Genomic DNA, 21,026 nt, shown 5'->3' with positions numbered 1-21,026 from the left:
AACGCAAGAGAAGTGTGGATTGGCCGACCGCGGAACCAGCAAGGGACAAAATCACAGGAGCACCATCTCCTGAGGAGATGAAGTATTACTATAAGGTGATTGAGTTCATGAAATCAAGAGTCTCGCTGAAGAATATTGATTGGCAAAAGATTGATCGGACGGCTCAAGAAGCCAAGGAGTCGATACATGCCTATTATGAAAGGTTGTTGAAGGCGTTCAAGCACTACAGTGGTACAGAGGTTGTTGAGGCGAAGGACATGAATCACCTTGTGTTTAGATTTGTTGAAGGGTTGAGACCTGAGATTAGTCAGATGATTAAGAGTCATTTGATTTGCTGGCAAGCAAAGCCGATTGATGAGGTGTTGCAGTATGCGAAGTACTGTAGTGACGAGATTGAATTAAAGCAGAGAAAGTTAAAAGAGAAGGCTTTGGTGATGCAAATTAATGCAGCACAGTCAGGGATGCAGGGAAGTTGCTTACAGCAGATGGTGCAACAGCAGCAAGCAAACGGGATGTTTCATGCGCAAGTGAGAGGCAGAGGTCGTGGAGGTTTTGTGAATCGAAGTCCAGATTTGAACACTGTAGTTGTTTAAAATGATGGGCAGGGGATGAAGAGGATGTTACCTTGTCATGCTTGCAGGGTCGTTGAACATTGGAAGCGGGAGTGCCCGATGATGGTGCAGGAGGGTGTTGTTCAACAAAGCAATGATGTCAGTTCATTCCAAAATGTGAGAGGACCGAGATTGAGAGGTAAAAATCCAAACTTTCAGAATAATATGAATCAGGTGCGGGGTTTTCAACCCATGCAGCAAGTGTAGATGCCACGTATACAGCCGATGCAATTACAACAAATGCAACAGCAGGTTCCTTTGGTACCTAGACAGCAAATGCAAGTGCCTTTAGCTCCAATGGAACAGCAATATGTGAGGCTTCCTCAACAGGTCACAGGTCAAAGAATGAGTCAAAATAACACAGTGCAACAGTTCCCATTGCGTGGTGAGAATGGAATAAATGATGAATGGTCAGATGAGAGTTCAGATAGTGAGGAGTGTAGGCTTGCAGGATCCTTAGAGGTAGATCTGAAAGGGCCCTATGTTCAGGGGAAGGTAATGGGCCACAAGGTTTCATTCTTGGTTGACACAGGAGCTACACGCTCTACAGTCAGAAGTGCAGAGGTTCTGAAACTGCCTCTTTTGGGACGGACAGTTAAGGTAGTGGGAGTAGCCAACCAATTCCTGACTAACCCGATCACAGATCCGGTGCAGGTTGAGCTTGGAACTTTCGAAGGACTGCATAGATTTGTGGTTTGTGATTCAAGTCCCGTGTCCCTACTGGGAAGAGACTTACTGTGCAAGACAAGGTGTTCAATCACCTGTTCAAATGAGGGGATTGAGGTTCAGGCAAACAGTGATGATGAGGGAGAAGAGGAGCAGGTTTCAGAGCCTGAAACAGAGACTACAGACGAGGAGTATCCCCTGATTAACTTCTTCCCGATGTTCACAGTGGATGATCTCCCGGCAGACTTGCAGGGACAGTCCAAGACAAAGTGTGCGATTTGACAGGGAAAGAAGTAGGACTGATAAAAGGAGTAGAACCTGTTAAAGTCAGTGTGAAGCCAAATGCTGTGTTCCCCCAGGTACCGCAGTATCATATGGCACAGGATGTCCTTATAAAGGTGGCGCAATTAATTGCAGACTTTGGGAAACAGGGAGTTTTGAAAGAAGTGATGAGCAGTCCATGTAATTCACCAATAATGGGACTGAGAAAGCCCTGTGGGAAAGTTTGAATTGTCCAAGATTTGAGAAAGATCAATGACATAGTGGTGAAATGCTGCCCAGTGGTGCCAAATCCAGCTGTGATTATGTTTCAGATTCCATGTGATGCAGAATGGTTCACAGTAGTTGATTTGTCCCAAGCATTCTTTTCTATGCCTCTTCATGAGGACAGCCAATTTCACTTTAGTTTTAAATTCCTGGACAAGGTTTACAGTTGGTGTTGAATTCCTCAAGAGTTTTCGGAATCACCTTCCATATTCAATCAAATATTAAAGAAGGATTTGGAGTCATTGGAATTGCCTTTTCAAATGACTTGAGTGCAGTACATTGATGATTTGCTGGTCGCATCCAAGACAAGGGATGAGTGCAAATATGATTCGATTGCGTTATTGAATCACCTGGGAAAGAACGGACACAAGGTGTCCTGAAAGAAATTGCAATATTGCCAGAAAGAGTTGAAGTACTTGGGTCATCAAACTGAGAAAGGGGCGAGGAAGTTATCCAAGGAAAGAGTGACTGCATTATTACAGATGAATCCCCCAACAACACGGAGAGATATTAGGATATTTCTAGGAAAAGGTGGGTTACTGTCGTCAGTGGATCCCGAATTTCTCAGTCATCTCCAAGCCATTGGTGAGACTGACAGTCAAAGAAGGGTCAGATGTCATAGTGTTGAAAGAGAAGGAAATGAAAGCGTTTACTGAGTTAAGAGCGAGCATGTGCAGGGCTCCAACTTTAGGTATGCCTGATTACACAAAGCTTTTTGTTCTGTTTTGTCATGAACGTGATGCATGTTCTTTGTCTGTCCTGACACAGGTCCATGGAAGTGTAAACCGACCAGTAGCATATTTTACAGCTACTTTGGACCCAGTTGCAGCAGCCTTACCGGGTTGTCTGCGTGCCGTAGCAGCAGTTGGTCAAAGCCTTACACAGTGTGAAGATATAGTGATGGGACATCCTATAACAGTCATGGTCCCTCACTCAGTTGAATTCCTGTTGACCCGTACTAAAACGCAGCACATGACAAATGCAAGATTGACTAAATATGAAACGATTATACTGGAGTTACCAAATGTAACGTTGAAAAGATGTACAGTGTTGAACCCGGCAACTTTGCTTCCAAATGAAAACACAGAAGTTGAAAATGTGGAAGATCTAGAACAAGATTGTCTTGAGGTAACAGAAATTTGCACCAAACCGAGGCCTGATATTAAAGATACCCAATTGGAAGAAAATGACCAAATTATCTTTGTTGGTGGCTCATGCTTGAGAGACTCAGTAGGAGTGCTGAGAGCTGGATATGCCGTATGTACGATTTCTGGTATCCTGGAAGCGTCTTGGCTTGAAAGAGTATATGCTGCTCAAGTGGCTGAATTGGTTGCTCTTACTAGAGCTTGCCATGCCGCTGCCCAGTTGAGAGTGACTATCTATACTGATAGCCGATACGGATTCGGAATTTTCCATGATTTTGGCCAATTGTAGTCACAGAGGAGCTTCTTGACCTCCTCTGGTTCGCCAGTGAAAAATGGTGAGAGAATTAAGGAGTTGTTGCATGCGATTCAGTTACCTCATGAAATTGCCATGGTGAAATGCAGTGCTCACCTGAAGACACAAGATTTTGTTTCAATGGGAAATGGATATGCGGATCAAGTCGCAAGGTTTTGAGCATTGAACTGTATATCGTCTAAGGATCAGTGGGAATGGTTACTTGAAACCGAAAATGAGACATGCACAGGTTACGCCTTAAGGGTGATTGACACGTTGGAGGAATTGTCATTGTTGCAGGGACGTGCTAGAAAAGATGAGAAGCGTTCTTGGGTTAGGATGCAATGCGTACAAAGGCCATATGACTTGTGGGTCTCAGATGAAGGGAAGATGGTCTTGCCAAACAGTCTTTTGTCACAATTTGCAAGGTTTTACCATGGTCAAGCACATATTGGGAGAGATGCTATGATTAGGTTGTTCAAAATTGACTGCTTTAACCCGAAATTCAGACAAGCTGCAGAAGTGATTTGCCATAGGTGTATCATCTGTCAACAGATGAATGCGGGGAAAGGGACAGTGGTGAACTTGAGCCACATTGGGAGCTGGAGGTCCATTTAGCAGAATGCAACTGGACTTTATTGAGATGCCCGTGTGTGGAGGTTTGAGATATGTGTTGGTGATTGTATGTATCTTTAGTCATTGGAAGGAAGCGTACCCTACATGCAGGAATGACAGCCTCACAGTAGCGAAGCTGCTGCTTAGGGAATTGATACCACGTTTCAGGTTCCCAATCTCTTTAGAATCAGATAGGGGAAGTCACCTCAACAACGAGGTGGTTAAGCTATTGTGTGCAGCATTGAACAGAAGTTGCATTGTAGTTACCCCCCTGAAGAATCAGGACTAGTGGAGCAGATGAATGGTACCCTGAAGTCTAGAATAGCGAAAATGTGTGCAGCCATGGATTTGAAATGGCCTGATGCATTGCCTTTGGTGCTAATGTCAATGAGAAATACACCTAACATAAAAACAGGACTGTCTCCTCATGAGATTCTCATGGGCCGAGCTATGGGACTGCCCGCAGTGCCTGTGAATGCTCTTGTGAATATCACGGATGATATGGTGTTGGACTACTGCAAGGGTCTGGCTGATGTGGTCCGCTCTTTTTCTCACCAGGTGGAAGCTACCACCCTCCCACCGATAAATGATCCAGGACACAACCTGAAAGCTGGTGACTGGGTTGTCATTAAGAAACACGTAAGAAAGACGTGTTTGGAGCCACGTTGGAAGGGGCCATATCAAGTGATACTGTTGACTACTACTGCTGTGAAGTGTGCGGGAATTCCGAACTGGATCCATGCCAGTCACACGAAAGAGGTGACGTGTCCAACTGATAAGGAAGTTGAGTTGTTGAAAGTACCAACAGAGAAGGAAGTCTCAGGGCCGGAGAGTGATCGAAGGGGAAGTGAGACTGAAGGAGAGCCCGTTGAGGACGGCTTGGTCACTCCAGTAAGAGACGAAGGAGAAGAGATCCAGAGGGGTGACGGTGAGCCTATCTCAACTGAGGCAACAGGAGACCCAAATCAGAGAGGTTCTCCCAGAAGCAGACGATTATGGAAATGAGCAAGAGCATTTGACAGACCCAGAAGGCGAGGGAGTTGAGGTGGAAGAGATTCAGAGTGTCCAAACTCCTCCTGAGCAGATTGCAATTCCATCAAGAGAAAACACCATAGAGCCAGAGGAGGGTGAAGGGTTACCACAAGAGAGATCAAAGACTGGAGAGATACGGAAAGGAGACAAGTGGCCAGAATTGCGAGTGAAAAAGGGAGAAGTGGTTGTTGAAGATGCGACAGAGGAAGAGGTTGACACAACTAGGAGAGAAGATCTAAGTGAGGGAGAGTTGCAAGGTGATCGCAAGTTGAAAAGAAGGAGAGTAGCAAACAGAAGGTACGCAGGTCCTGAATGGGCATATGCAACGACAGCTGAATGGCAACAAGAGTTTTTGGCGTTTTGCTTTGATCGAGAAATTCCAGGTCAATACTTTGGCACCTGAATATGGCTGGAGAAACTGAATTGGTATAAAGATCGAAATAAAATAAAGGGAAAAATTTTAGAAAAGAGAATGAAAATTTACCGGATGAGACTTTGAAAACCTGAATTGACTTTTGAAAAAACGATTTTGACAAGCTGCTAACCTGAGTTGACAAGGATCCTGGGAATGCAACTGCAAGCTGTAAATAATTGCTGAAGGAAGACTTTCGCTAGTTTGACTTTTGCTGCGGAGAAAAAAAAATAGAAAAAAAAGAGAGAAGAGCATTTTCTAACCATCCTCTGTTGTTGTTTGTATTAACCATCCTTCACTTTCTGATTCTTTACAGATCATGGCTAACACTAGTCAGGATAATAGAGGGAGTAGGCGTTGTAAATATTTGGGTGTTGGTTTAGGTGTTGTGTGTGTGATAATCATTATGATTGTGATTGTGGGTGTGACACTAATGGATAAGAGTGGGACTAACAATGCTACATTTCCTGAAACTACCACTGCACTAACAGCTTGGGAGAGGTTTGAGCTGGATACGAAATATTTGCATGAGGGGACTAACGCAAAACGGGAACTCTCCACTAAAGTTTTCTATCGCTTGCTGAGTGAGTATGTTGACACAATGGATGCGAAAGATTGTTTTGTGTGTACACAGATTCCTGTTTCAGTACAAGAGGGGGTTACCTATCACAGTCTGCCATTAACCTATGGGATAAGTTGTAGTTTGTTACTAACAAGATTCTATAACCAGGAAGAGATCCAATACTTTTACTCAAACTATGATCTTGTGTTTTCTTACGTGCCTATAATAGAGGATTTGAGTGAGGTAGCTGGATACTATAGTATAAAGTTAGTTAAAGGGTTCTATGAGTCGACATTGACGATTAGCACATCTTATGCACATTGCAATAATTTGACATGCTTGCTTACACCTGTAGAGAAAAGCTTTCTAGATCACACAGAAGATAGAAGAAGGGCATTAAAGGGCAAATTAGAAAAAGGATTGCAGCAGCGGGTTTTTGCTAGTAGTGAAGGGTATGGTGCAATTAGAGAACAAGGGAAGCTAGCTTTAGATGCATTACATGTAGGGAAGCTTTGCATATCTAGGCCGAAATCATATTATGACAATGTGTTTGTGGGAACGAGTGAATGTAAGCATGTGTTTTTGTTTCGGAGTAAGTGGACATTCATGTTAAATGGACAGGATCCTGCAATCCCGGGAATCTATTATATGTGTGGACTTAATGCTTATTACCGTCTTCCAAAGGGATGGTGTGGGACATGTTATTTGGGGATAGTTTTCCCAAAGATATATCAACTTGACAATTTGAAAAGGTTTCCGAAATTGTCAGAATTACATCGTACTAGACAGAAGAGAAAAACTGCTGCTGGTGTAGTAGGAGACATATTTGGGGCGATAATTCCTTCAGTGGGAGTTATCTTAAATTCTATAAAGATTCGAAAGTTGTCTACTATTGTGGATAACTTTCAGGGGCTATACTCCTGATGGATACTGAACTTGCTGCAGAGAGAGCTATGACTCTTCAAAACAGGCTTGCTTTAGACATTCTTTTAGCGAAAAATGGCGGAGTTTGTAAGATGCTTAATGAGTGTCATTGTTGTGCCTATATACCAGATAATAGTAATGAGATTAGAAGTATGCTTACTAACTTGACTAAGGATAGTACGGATTTGAAGGAATTGAAAGAACCAGGTGCTTGGGAAAAGGTTGGCAAGGGATTTGCTTCAGTGGGGAATTGGCTTAGTAACATTTGGCATGGGATATTGTCTAAAATAATACAGGGAATATTGATTGTTATAGCTTGTTTATTTGGATTATGGGTGGCATGTAAAATTAGCAAAAGAATAAAATTGAAAATGGCGCAAAAATAATAAGAGAAGGGAAGAGAAACAAAGGGAAAAATTGTACAGGGCAAAATCAAAAGGGAAGCCAATAAAGGAGGAAATTGAGTTGAGAGAATTTTAATATGTAAAATTTCTGGGGGAAGGTTTATGTGATGACAAGAGTCATCAGAGGAGGGATTGTTGGAGTGTGTTTTTCAAAAGCAATATTAACATGAAAAGCTTGCGATATATGGTGTAATGAGGCTGCGTAGAAAATGTGTTAACATAGAAATAATGCACGTGTTTGAAATGTGCCCACAGGGAGTGACTACCAATGTATACGAAGACTAATGAAAGTTATTAATGCTGAATTAATTATGTACTATTGTTTTGAATTTGTATTAGCATATCATAATTAGAGTAATGTATTAGGAGTTTGCTCATTTAATCATTAGGCCTTAGCTTAGCAAGGGTCTGGGCCTAGCAACCTGGTCTCGTATTAAACTGTATTTTTCTAACGTGTAATGTGCTGTTTTCCTGAAGGACACGAAGCTGTACTTGTCCAGAAGTTAGATGTGTGTAGCCGTAGGAAATTTTTTCTCGTGAGAACTGACTTGCTCAAGGAGACATTCTTGCTGAATGCAACAGTGTAATTCGTAACAGGTGCAAGGCTGCCTGGAGTAGGAGAAAACAATAGAGCCACTGACTGGAGCGCAAAGTGTAACTTTTCTTACCTGACATTCTAACCGATGAAGAAGTCAATAACATGGACCAATCAGCGACATGAGAACTGTGGTTTGTGGAAAATTCTAGTAAGCGTGCGTGGAGGATTACTGGACAGAGATAAAGATGCACCAATTATTATCCAATGAGGAATTATGAACTAATTAGGTAGATTTGATTTAACGGAATGACCCAAGGAGAGACAAGGACACACACCTTTTGAGAGCAGAGCAGAGACGCAGAGAGACAGAGACTTTTCACTTCTTTTGCTTGTCCTTTACCTTTTAAACCATCCTCTACTTACCTTATACTTACTTCTCCTCCATATGAGGGAAGAGTCCTATCCCTTAGCTATGCTATATTGAGATTTGCCCCGTTCTATCTCTGCTGATGGCGAATCAACTGATGTCCTGAGGACGAAGACTGAAACTGTTGTTGACCTGTTGGATTGGTAACTATCCGACGCAAAATTGTAATTGTCTGTTTGCCTTTTCTTTCTAGGTACCAACTGCTATTTTGACAGAGGCCATAGTTATATGTTTTCCAAATTCGTGTTTGCTAAAATGTTTTGCATGAAGCCCAACATGCTAATGCTAATTCGAGGTTAGTTAAGGTGTTCACTAATATCTGGTGCAAATAGACAAATGACTGAGTTCTTGCTTTGTTGAATCATGTACTACTGAGACTTTGCTAAGTTGCTTCATATTAATGATGTGTCTATATGCAGAATGACTGTTCTCTATGTTTTGATTAATTGCGTTCTAATTGCTAATTAGATGAGTTCTTAATGAGACTGATTGCTAATGAGATTAACAGGATATTTATTTCCCTATTTGTTACAATCTAATATCATTTCTAACACTTAACTAGTTTGTTGCGGTTATTCGTGACTGAAAGGTCGTGGTGTGTTCAACTACTGATTCTTATTAAATGTTATTGATTAATTTGCTGATTAGTTACTGTGAATATTGGTTGGACTATTGATCTATTGATTTTGTGATGCCAAAAAGATACCTCGTACTGGGAAGTCCCCGAACGTGGTCCAAAGGTTCATCGACCTAGGCGCGTCTCCTTGTAAGTTTACTTATCAAGGCTCTGACGCGCTATCAGGTGAAACCAGGCAAGTACCATCTTTCAATAAAATTAGGGCCTTCATTACTTAAAGATTACTAAAGCTGTAAATAACCACTGACATAAATAATGCTCTGCCAGGATTACCACTTTTCTCAAATTTAATTGGGGGTAAATATCACGTGGAGTACTTACCAGCAGGCAGTAAAAAAATATACAGTCCACGAAATACATGGTTCCATGCATTCAGCAACTAAACAAATGTTGATGGGCAAAATTTACCACAGGACAGTAAAATTTACCACTTGATGGTAAAAATACTGCTGGGCCAAAAAAAATTACATTTCACTGGCACAGATAGAGCCCTTGCGGGGAAAGGGAAAACTTTCATGTATGTTTGCATGAGTGTTTAGCGACCACATATAACCAAGGATTCATGTGGCTAAAGCTTATGTGCATTTTGAGACCAGATCAGATTTAATTTTGTTTGGGTAGACACATTTCTGTAAATGGGGACTGCGAGTGGAATTGGAATTACAGGCAGCAGTATTAATTTCACACCAGCAGTAATTTGACAAACTAGAGTGATAATTTCTCTTTATGTAATAGGCGATAGTCAATGCCGTAGAAATTGCCAATTACAGCCAGCAGTCTCCGTATTGCTCTTTCCGTAATGAGGTCCATAAAATGGCAGCCATTTAACCTGAGGAAGTGCTGTCCTATTAAAGAACCCGTGGGCTGCCTTAGGCAGCAATATTCCAAGGGCAGGCAAGAGAATGTGAAATCTTTTTTGTTCTAGTTTCAAACTGATTTTAGTTTTAGGGTGGGTTCAAGGTGTGTTGGATGTTAGACTTCCCATGTTTGTAGAATTCTTTGTTTGCCTCTCGGATATTTTTAGAGAGAATGTTTCAGTCTGACAGAGGTAGTTTTCTGATTGGAATCTGTATCTAAGGACCTCGGTGAGGTCTCTACACATGAGATCATGGGAGTGATTTTAGGAAGCAACTTTTCTCACGTCTTCATCCGACAGTGGAGCTGCTCACCTAAGCCAACCAGTCAAAACAAGCAAAGTTACTCCTCCTCTGGCTTCTCCTAATCCCTACTTGTGTTTATGCTAATTAGTAAGGCCTGTTTACCATACCTCACCATGTCCTGATCATCCCTGGCACTGCAACTCATCTCTGTAGGCTGACTTGTCAAACTGGGCTGAAGTGAAGAAGGTGGCCCCAAAGGGATGGCAAATTAGTGTCACAGTCACCAGGGGACAGGATTCTACTGAAGCTAACCTTGCTATTCAAGGTGACGTCCCATGAACTGGTAATGCTAATCATGGCAAACAGAACCGCTTCATGGCCTGGGAGATCCAGCTTATTAAGCATCAAAGGGTTGGTAGCGACCAGTGATGGGTCCAGGGTCTCCGATGGTCGTTCCTCAGTTTCGGGTTGGCTCGGGAGGCGAGGAAAGCCCTTGTAAACAGATATTTACACTTCTGCCCCGGAGTGACCACTGGCATACAACTTACTAATGTTTACTCGGTGCCCTATGGCACACACCAAAACATTACCACCCCTGACATGTTCAAGACAAATATTATATTGCGCTCACAGTAATGCCTTACACCAGGACCATGTCCATGTCTGATGCCCATCTTATTTTGTGTTACACCTAGTTGTCGGAATCTGATTACTCACCGTCCAGGCAAATATTAGATAAATTGTTTTTTTGTTATAAATGGTAACATGACTATATGACTACAAAAACAAAAAAACAAACAAAATCAACTTGCAGGAAAAACTTCCATAGAACCCATGTACCCTGTTTGAGCCACGCCCATGCGAATTTGGCAGTGTGTGGGGAGTTAACCTTAGAAGTCAGAGTAGGACCACCCTTTATTTCTCTTCACACGAGTCTTCCTGACTAATAAAACACGCACAATTACAAACGCTTGCCTATATTGTATTGCCAGGAAAAATCTTAACACCACTGCCTACACAGCACTATGATGACGAAATATGAAGTACTTGGATCCTCTATAAATGCCAATACTTGTTTATGAGCTTTCAGGATGTTCCATTAATGACTAGATGTATTACTTGTAGTAAGTCCAGGGTTTATCTAGGCTCCTAAGTGGGTAGGTGCTCTTGCCAACCATGTACAACTCACAAGCTGACCGCATCAAAGTACCACAGTAAATGAAAGACGAACATCTACTGACCGGCGAAAGGATACCTCCCCAGAGTAAACTGTCCCCGCCAAAAATAGGAAGCATGCCCTGCAACTCATGGACTAAAACATTACATTCAGGCTCTGTGTGGTGCATCTCATGCACTCTACGACAGCATGTTTTGTGTACCAACGTGTTCGCCATCCTGCCTTGGAATAACTCAATTCTAACATCTCCATCTTCTCTGCCCTCAGGACCTTGCAGGGCTCCAGTCAAGAAGATCTGAGTATTCCCCACTTCAGTCTTACCTGTTTGGGGGTGGGCGAGGTGGCCATACTCTGGAATTACTCCACCCATCTGGAAAGCCCACCCTCTAAATCGAACAACTGTGACGAAGTTCAGAAAGAAACTTAAGGACAGGCTGTTTGGCTGAGTTTTCATTAATAGCAGCGCCAAGAGATGCTTAATTGGTAGAGGCGCTGTATTAATCAGTTAGTTAGTGAAGCTGTTCAGAAAAATGTGGAGTGCTGTTGGACCTGGCCCTTTTTTACAGGGTCATCCCCAAACGTTTTGCCTTCCTACTCCTATTTTTTTCTGACCCTTTTTGTTGAGGTTAGGACTCTGAGCACTTTACCTCTGCTGATCAGTGCTAAAGTGCTTGTGCTCTCCCTTCTAAACTTGGTATGATTCGCTTACACCTAATTGGCACATTTAATTTACGTGTAGGTCCCTTGAACAAGGGTATTCTTGTACCCAGGGCCTGTAAATTAAATGCTACTAGTGAGCCTGCAGCGCAGCTTGCACAATCCACAGAAGTAGCCTTTCAAACCTGTCTCAGGCCTGCTACCGCAGGGCCTGCATGCACAGTTTACTGCCACAGGGGCCTGGCATCTAAATTTACCTGCCAGGCCTGGAACTCCCCTTTTACTACATATAAGTCACCCCTAAGGTAGGCCCTAGCTAGCCCTATGGGCAAGGTGCTGTGTATGTAAAATATAGGACATCTGTCTTTATGTACTACATGTCCTAGTAGTGACAAACAGCCTATTGGATTTCTCACTATTTGAGTGCTGCCTCTCATGGGATTGCATTGGAAATGCCCTAACATATGTCATAAAGCTGCCCAAAGGCTCGAGAAGCACTGCCATCTGGGCCTGGCGCTAGATTAACTCACAAAGGCGGATTCACTTAACCCCAGCAGTGAGACCGAAAGGCAATGTTCAGTCTGATTTTCTTGAGCACATGTTGTACTTGTGCCTTTTAAAGACACCGGGGAACTGAGGTTGAAAAAAATAAATCAAAACATTGGTAACTACAGCAACCGCATGCCCGAAAACCTCTCTCACTAGATAGAACTGGCGGGAATCCAAATCTCAGGTTGTCAAATAACCTCACAGCTCATTCAGTCGAGGGCAGAGGTGGCGAAACACACTTTTCAGAAGAGCTGTTGGCCTCGATCAAAGGAGAGGCCACTGGTTAAATGAGGTGAGTAAGTGTCTGTTCTGACAGGAGAAGGCGATAGTCCAACTAACAACTGAAGTGGACGAGAAGTATTCATTGGGAGAACTTTAAGCCAGTACTGCAGTTCCTTAATGTCTAACAGTACAGAGTCTTCATGAATTGGAGCATGCATTCCAGGTCAGACTTTGGCTGGTCCAAAGAGTATGTGGAGTTACGGGAAGAGCTGTCAACTTTGGAACTGGTGGACCGGGTTAGAGTCCCGGCGTCAGCTAAACATCCTGTGATTCTGGGCAGATGGCAATCTCCCCGCCCCTTAAAAAACACACAAAAAATGTAACCTTGTATAATGTAGTTGGTGCTCATGTACAGCGCTCTTTTGCTACTGGGTTGAGGTCCCGCTATACTGAACTAACAAAACAAACCCTACTAATGCTGGATCAGAACTTTAGTATAACCCCTAATCCTCGCCTGGGGTATTGCTCCTTTTATCACTGTGCTCCCCTCTCCCAGCACCCCACCAGCTCCTGCTCTTTCACCTTCTGCTTACCCCCTCCTCCATCTGTTTTCTATCTACTTTAGATGCCCCGTCTCTCTTCCTTTTCTCCCACGCCCTCCTCTATGCCCAGTCCCCTCTGATCCACTTCACTTCCCCTCCCCTCCCCTCTAGCTCACCCCACCCTCTCCTCCTAATTCTGCCCTCTCCACTGCCCTAATTGTGCATCCCTTACAGTGTTCTTGCTCAACTTCTTCCAACTTTCCATTACTCTCTTCTCCCGCTCTCTGTACCTACATCCTCTGTCTCCCTCTTTTGTCGCACTCTCTTTTCCTTGCTTACTCTCCCGGCCCTTCCACTTCACCCCTGCTCTGGCCTCCTCGGGTCTCCCTTCTATCTTGCTGTGATGGACCTTGTATCAGTTCTGTGTTTGCAGTTTCAATTTTTGACCCTTCGGTCTACGTTAACTGTACAGTCATTGCATCATTACTATGTTACTATGTAAAGCGATGCATACCTCTTGGAGTTTAGCGCTACAATAGACTATTAAATAAATAAATGGTGCAATTCTGGGCAACTCATCTTATCTATCAGTGCCAGAAATTGTACACGTAAAAACGAACCTGCATTTTGTGTTGTATCAGCCCAACTACATTTACACTATCCATTATACCGTTTTTCTCCCATTAATCAATCAATCAGTCGACTTGTAGAAAGCAACTGGTTACCCATGAGGGTATCAAGGCACTGGCAGAGTCCAGCCTCTCAGTCGAAGAGCCAGTTTTTCAGCATCGTATGGAACTCCTGCAGAGTAGGGGAGGTCCGGAGGGGCAGGAGCAGTGCAGGCCGTTCCAGGCTTTGGCTGCGAGGTAGTAGAAGGTGGGTCCTCCGGCTCTGTTGCACTATATGCAGGGGTACGGGTCAGCATGAATAAAGCAGCGCAGAGGCGACTGGAGGGTTTGTGGAATTTTCAGTCGGTGGCTGAGGTAGGTGGGTCCGGAGTTGTGCAGGGCCTTGAACATGTGAGCTACGAGCTTGAACTGGCATCTCTTCTGAACCGGGAACCAGTGGAGTTTTTTTGAGGTAGGGGTGACGTGGGTGCGAGGCGGGAGATCCAGGATGAGTTTTGCTGTGGCATCCTGGATGGTCTGTAGTCTTTAAATTAGGTGGACCACGATTCCCACGTAGAGGGTGTTTCCATAGTTCAGTCAACTTGCGACAAGTGATGGTGGGTCTTGCGTTTTGGGAAAACCGCTTGAAAAAATAACATAACAGGAGCAGGATGAAGAAGCAGGGGGATGCACTGTGTAGACTTGGGACCTCATGGTAAGTTTGCTGTCCTGGGTGATACCGAGGTTCATATTGTGCCAGCTGGGGTTGGAGTGGGCCTCATTTCTGTGGGCCACCAGGAGGCATCCCAGAGGGAGTTGTCGCTGCTGGAGATCAAGACTTCCGTCTTGTCTGTGTTGAACTTGAGGCAGTTATTCCTCATCCAATTGGCTACCCTGGTCATGTATTGGTGGAAGTTGGTTCTGGCTGCAGTGGAGTTTTTGGAGAGGGAGAAGATGAGTATGTGTCATCACGGTAGGATATAATGTTGAGTGTGTGGGATCTGACTATGCTGGCAAGGGGGGCATGTAGATGTTGGAGGGGGTTGGGCTGAGTGATGAGCCTTAAGGGATTCCGCAGATGATTAGTTTGGTTCGGAGATGTAGTGTAGAAGGTAGACTCGCACTGTTCTGTCGTTAAGGAAGGAGACAATCCATCTAAGGGCGGCTCCTTGGATGCCAATTTCATGAAATCTGGTGATGAGCGTGTGGTGGGAGTCAGTGTCGAAGACTGCTGAGAGAGAGAGAGGAGGATAAGGGTGGCTGTCTCTCCTTTGTTGAGGAGGGCGCGGATGTCATCTGTGATCACGATCAGGGCTGTCTCGGTACAGTGGACACTGCGGAATTGGGATTGAGAGCCATCTAGGAGGTGACTATATTCCAGGAAGATGCTGGTAGATGGCTTTCTTGATTACTTTGGCCGGGAAAGGGAGCAGGGTGATGGGTCTGTAGTTGCTGAGTTTGTTGGGTCTGCTGAAGGTTTCTTCAGCAGGGGTTTGATTTGTACATGATTCCATTCTTCTGGAAAGTCCAATGAGGTGTTGTGTAGGGTGGAAAGTTTGAGGTCGATCCTGGATGCTCTTAGGTTGAAGATGTGGTGGGGCATAATTTGGATAGGGCCCGTGAGTGGATGGATTTCATGATGGTGATGGTGTCCTGAGTAGTGACGTGGCGCCAGGTGGTTAGCCTTGGGATGGTTGTGAGTATGGATGCATGGCTGTTGAAAAAGTCCTCAGGCTTGAGATGGGGGTTGAAGTTTCTATAGATTTTGGCGATTTTGCTGTGGAAGAAATCTGCAAGGCTGTTGCATAGGCTCTGAGAGGTAGAAATGTTGCTTGTCACTGTTGTGGGGTTGGTGAATTTCTCGACTATGATGAAGAGCTCCTTACTATTGCTGGGGTTAGCTTTGATGAACAATGCCTGGCCTTTCTTTTTTTTATTTTTATATCTCACGTAGTTAGTGGTGGTATAGGTTGAATGCTGATTTTTAGGCAGTTCTGTCAGCTGGGTCTTTGTTGGTGAGCCACCTTCTCTCAGATGCTTCCAGTGGCGCTCAGCTGTCCTGAGGTTCTCGCTATACCAGCTGCTTGCTTGGTGATCCTGTGTCTCTTGTTCTTGATGGAGGCGACAATCTCATCACAGTCAATGATCGAGGTGATGAAGCTTCTGACGTCCTGATTCATGTTGTTATGGTGTTTTGAGAGCGAGGGTGTTGGTCCATTCAGTCTCTGAGGCTTTGTCCAGCTGCTCCGGTGGTGCTGAGTTGCGTTGGGGTTGTGATGATGAAGTGGACAATTGAGTGGTGAGTCCATTCGAGTTTCTTGGTGTGGCCCCATTAGATGGGTTCACTGGGGGTGGATATAGGGTCGAGCGTGTGTCCTGCAATGTGTGTGGGGTCATAGTACAAGTAGGGTGAGGCCAATATTGTTCAGGCTCTGGAGGAGGTTGGGAGAGTTTGTGTATGTTGTGTCGTTGAGGTAGCCCAGGAACATGTAGTCCTTTGAGGCGAGGGGGACAATGAAATCGGTGATGAGATTGCAGAAGGTGGTTCAAGGTACGGGTGGACAGTATGAGGGAGTTCCTCTTATGGTGACTTTCTCACCCATTTAAATAATGAAGGTGAGGCGTTCCATTGTTGGGATGGTATCGTTTGTGGGAGCAGTGCAGTAGTGCATTTGATGGACACTCTGTGGATGATGGCTATTCCTCCACCTGCCTTGTTGATGTGGTTGCAGAGGGTGATTCTGTATCCTGCTTGTATGGAGGTGGCGATGTCGAGGCCAATGTGGGGTTCAGCCATGTCTCCGTTAGGAAGATGTCATGCGTGAGGATGGTGATTAGGTCCCAGACCCTGGTGGCATTTTTGGTGAGTGAGTGTTGAGGAGGGTGTAGGTGAGCTGGTAGTGGGGCGCTGATGCTGCATGTCAAGTGCACTGGGTGTTGCCGAGAGGGCTAGCAGGTTGTGGCTGGTGAAGTGGCAGAGGGTGCAGGTGAAAGGTCCTACCCTGGAGCATGGTGTGGCATGGTGGCAGTGTTTGTGGCGGCGTCCAGGGTTGAGGGTGGTAGAAGTGTAGCTGTGGGTGGCAGCTGGACGGAAGCAGACACCTTGCCTTTGGTGCCTCTTTGGCACGGCCACCATTAGGTAGGTCCTGGGATGTGGAAGGAGCACTAGGAGGCAGTGGGCGGTCCGGCAAGAAGGCAGGAAAGAGAGGAGGTGGGAGAAAGGAGTGGGAAAAAGCGCAAAAAGGGGCAGCAGCAAAAGCGGACTAAAAGGGTCCAAAGGGGACAGACAAAAGCCAAAAGGGAGTAAAAAGTTATGAAGGAATAAGTTAGAGAGCGAAGTGATAGGGGAAAGAATGAAGTGAACAGTAAGAAAAATGGGCAGGGTCAGCAGCAAAAAATTGCTGAAAAGAGAGCAGGAGCAGCAAAAAGGGCAGGACAGAGGACAGCAAGAGGCTTGAGAAGGGTGGCACAGAAGCAGGTTGAGGAGAGAGGGTCTGTAAGAACGTGAACCCTGGAGCTGGTCGAAGGCCAACAGAGGAAGGTGGAGTGCTGGGCATGGTCACCTGTTCCGAACTTTTATGTAAGTACACCTCCTTTCTAAGATGCTCCTGCTGCTATAACCATGGCTTCCATGAAGTACACTGATACTCCTTCCTATTAGCCTCAGGACAGTTTTATTGTTTCAATCTTAGGCTTGTCTGTCTGACTTGAGGCTTCATTATGTGTGGTGATACAATCACCGCTACAAAGATCATATTAATTCAAATGATGTTTGACAAATAACTACGTGGTTTCAAGCAAGGCATCTGTATATAAGGCTCTCAGAAGAACATAAGAATTAGAGAAGTAATTTCACAGTGTGTTGGTGCACATGGTTGTGTTTATGTTTGGAATTTTGCTAATTTTCCATTAATTTGCAGCCACAAAAGCATCCCCAACACAATCCTTTGGACGACCTTGGTCTAAGTTGCCGTAGGGGTCAAAACATTGACATTAACTTCTAAAATGTAAATGTCTCACTCATACCTGTATTGAAGCACAATTAGATATAGGCTCATTTCAGTGTGACGGGCAGCCATTTCAATACTTTACTTTGCACTGTAGCACTTTGGTTCATCAGTGAAGTCTTCATAATATATTTAATGTATGATTGAATCAATGCCAACATAGCCAAGAATCAGATACATTGCTGCCCTGTAACTTTTGTGTCTTTCATACTGTCTGCAAATATCAGCTGGACATCAAAGTATTGTACAACTACATATCATTCCATGATTAGCCAGTTACCCTTCAAGTTTGTTTAAGGGACTTTCAGAAGAAAGGACTGTTCTTTCTACGGTCACATTGCCCAGGTTCCCAAGGTTAAGAGCAGTGGGGGGGACCAACACTAATGAAGACACCGATTAAACCACTGAGGGGTATTAATAAAGTCCAAGCAAGATCAACATAGGACCAACCCTGCTTCTGGTCCTGTAAAGTCATCAGGGAGGATCATATTGACTCAAATCAGGAATGACAATAGACAACGTGTTACGTCAACAGGGAAAGACCACCCAGAAGTGACACAGGACCAACCCTATTGCAGACCTTGTTAAGTGATGACGGAAAACTATATAGATTCCACAAAGGATCAAGAGAGGACAAGCCCTACTACAGCAACTGTTAGACCACCATGGAGCATTATATGAAGTTAAAGTAGGAGCCACAGAGGAGGAGCTCCGTGAGGCATTGTTAAGCTACTTGAGGGGATTATGTGTCGTTCTCTATGGAGTTAAAGGGAACCAACCCTAGTGTAGGTGCGGTAACACCAGACTAACCTGGAGCAGCAAGAGTACCAATGCTAATGCAGGCATGGATAATTCACCTTGGAACACTACTTTTGTGCCACAAGGGTGCATTGCAGAGTCCACTCAGGGGCACGTGAGGGACCCAGGGAAGGGAAATAACAGGGAAGTGAAATAGGGGTTCTCGCCAGAAGCCCTTTTCGGCCCAAACGGAGGAGATATCAACAATGTCCTGCCCCCTAGCTGTACGTCCTGGGAGGTCAGCTTCAGTAGGTGAGAGTAGTGCTGATCTATGCGCCTTCAGAATACCTGGCCTTGGGGAACACCTGCCAGGTAAGCTTCATGTAGAGGCACCATATTCCTTAGGTGTTTTTGTTTAGATGGTACCATTAAAGCAAATGTAATCTGTCATCTGCGAATCAAATACAGTGTAACAGGGTAATTTAAATCCAAGTGCCCAATCCAGAGGAACATCTCTGCGGTGACTTTCCCGACTGCACTGTAACCCCGCTGAGTTTTTGCAGTGTGGCGCATTATGCATCATGCCTCATTATAGGACAATACATAAGCTTAAGCACGGGGCACTGATTAAATCTAGCAGGCAAAGGCAGACAACATAGGTGCTGAGCTCAGAACTAGGTCAGCAAGGCTGACTAGATGTGAAGTTGCCTCCTGTCTCTATTCCACCACCTTACATCTCATGCTTCCATGTTCTATTTTCATCCCTGCTTTTCCTTTAGTCATTGTTTTCCTATACTAACAGTTATTCTCCATTTTCGGCCTTTCTCTCGTTTGCTTTCAATCTGGTGATGAAAAGTAAGCCCATAAATATATTCTTGCACAATCCAAAAAAAACAAAATTCCCACAAAATAATCAAATATCTGGGATATTCATTTTCAACCCTGGGTAGCAGCAGAAACGCAGAATAGTATGTCTCTTACCAACCTGTAGAAGAAAATGGGGGGAAGCTGGGTGACGCATAAAAAAGCAGAGGTAGTAGGCTGGACATAGCCATATGCTGTATTAAAAAAGTAACAGGATGAGAGAAAGCAGGATGGCGAGGTTGTTGCAGAGCAGTAACAGATGGAACGGAAAAGAAAGTAATGGAAGCAGCGGCATGACCGCAAAATACAGTTGAGATGACAATGGCATTTACTACTGCTATGATATTGTCATAGAAACTGATGGGGTACCGAATGTGATAACACAGTCAACACAGTTTACCTTCAAGCATAAGGTGTTAAACGATGAAGGACGGTGATAAGCTCATCATCATCTCCACAAATGTGAAGGGCTAACATTGATCAGAAAACTGTTTCCACCAGGACCTCCGATATTCAGCGATCAATGCTTAGAGAGAGAGAATGCGTAACACTCAGCCATGAGGGCTATCAGTCTTCTCCCTTTTTTGAGCCCATTACTGCAGATTGTCAGAGAAAATAGTAGAGTGTTCCCCGCTACGCTTGATTCACTCTACTGAATTGGTATTCCAAAACTGTCTTAATTCCCAGTTCTTCTGGACTTCTCCACTACATTCGATCCTATGGATCACCTTATTTTTCCCTACGCACTTTCTTCTAGTGGCTTAGTGTTTTCTGATCCATTGAGGTTTTCTTCCAATATTTTCGGTTGGCCATCTGCCATGATGGGCGCCAATGTTCTTCTCAGTCTTTCCTCCTCCAGGACCTGGATCGCCAAGGCTCTGTTCTGGCCCTCTTCTACATTTAGTCTTCACGCCTCTCATTCTTTCTTTCATTCTATGGTCTGTCTTATGACATCTATGCTGTTGATACCCAAATGTGCATCTTCTTATCCTTCTGCTCTGCCCCCAATTCTGGTAATAATAATATTTTGCTCTTTTTTGCCACCCTCCATTTTCTTGTCTTTCACTTAAATGTTGTTCTAGCTTTCCATTCATAAGCTAGGAACAATTTTGGATCCTACCTTGTCTTGCTGTCTACATATCTTATTTGTCACACGCCTGTGCTGGTTCCAGTCTACCAACCTCCTGCTCTCTAATCTTCCTATAGCCACTTGTCTAACGTCTAATTTGATATCATGTCTCTGTTCCCGTCTTTCTCTTGGCTTTGAATCCATTTCTATTCAAATATATCCAAGACCTATCACTTCTACTTTGCTGCTTTAGGCCGACAAATGTCTTGTCTCAACCACCTCGCTCTGCATCAAGCATTGTAATGTTTTGTTATTTACACAGCTCCTTCCATACCCCTTGCGAGGCCTAAAGCACTTTTTTGAGCGGCATGGAAGCGTTATTTATGTTGCACTTCATACCCTTGGATGGCTCAAAGCATTACAGTTTGTATTGGTTCCACTGTGTCCATAGGAGTATATGGTTGAAAAGGGTTTCGTCTGTGGATTGTCTTACGTAGATGTGCTGGGTGAAGTGCTTGGTGTTTAATGATTTGGAGGACGTGTGACGCTTTAAATGTCGCTGCAAATAGCTTGACTTCAGCAAAGCGTGTGAGAAGAGATGCAGCCGCACAAGCAGTTAGTTTCCAGATTTTGAGTGGGCATTACTGTAAGTAGATACCACTGTTGATGAGTATTAGTGGAG

General features: G+C 44.3%; 1 protein-coding gene across 1 annotated transcript in view; it reads right to left on the bottom strand.

Moving 5' to 3' along the window:
• TYRO3 (TYRO3 protein tyrosine kinase) overlaps positions 1-21,026 on the bottom strand; it is a 364,403-nt gene that overhangs the window by 241,530 nt on the left and 101,847 nt on the right. The window lies entirely within an intron of this gene.

This window comes from Pleurodeles waltl, chromosome 9 (assembly GCF_031143425.1).
Source record: "Pleurodeles waltl isolate 20211129_DDA chromosome 9, aPleWal1.hap1.20221129, whole genome shotgun sequence".
NCBI classification, from domain to species: domain Eukaryota; kingdom Metazoa; phylum Chordata; class Amphibia; order Caudata; family Salamandridae; genus Pleurodeles; species Pleurodeles waltl.
Note: the sequence above shows the minus strand (reverse complement) of the source record. Positions and strands in the feature narration are given on the sequence as shown.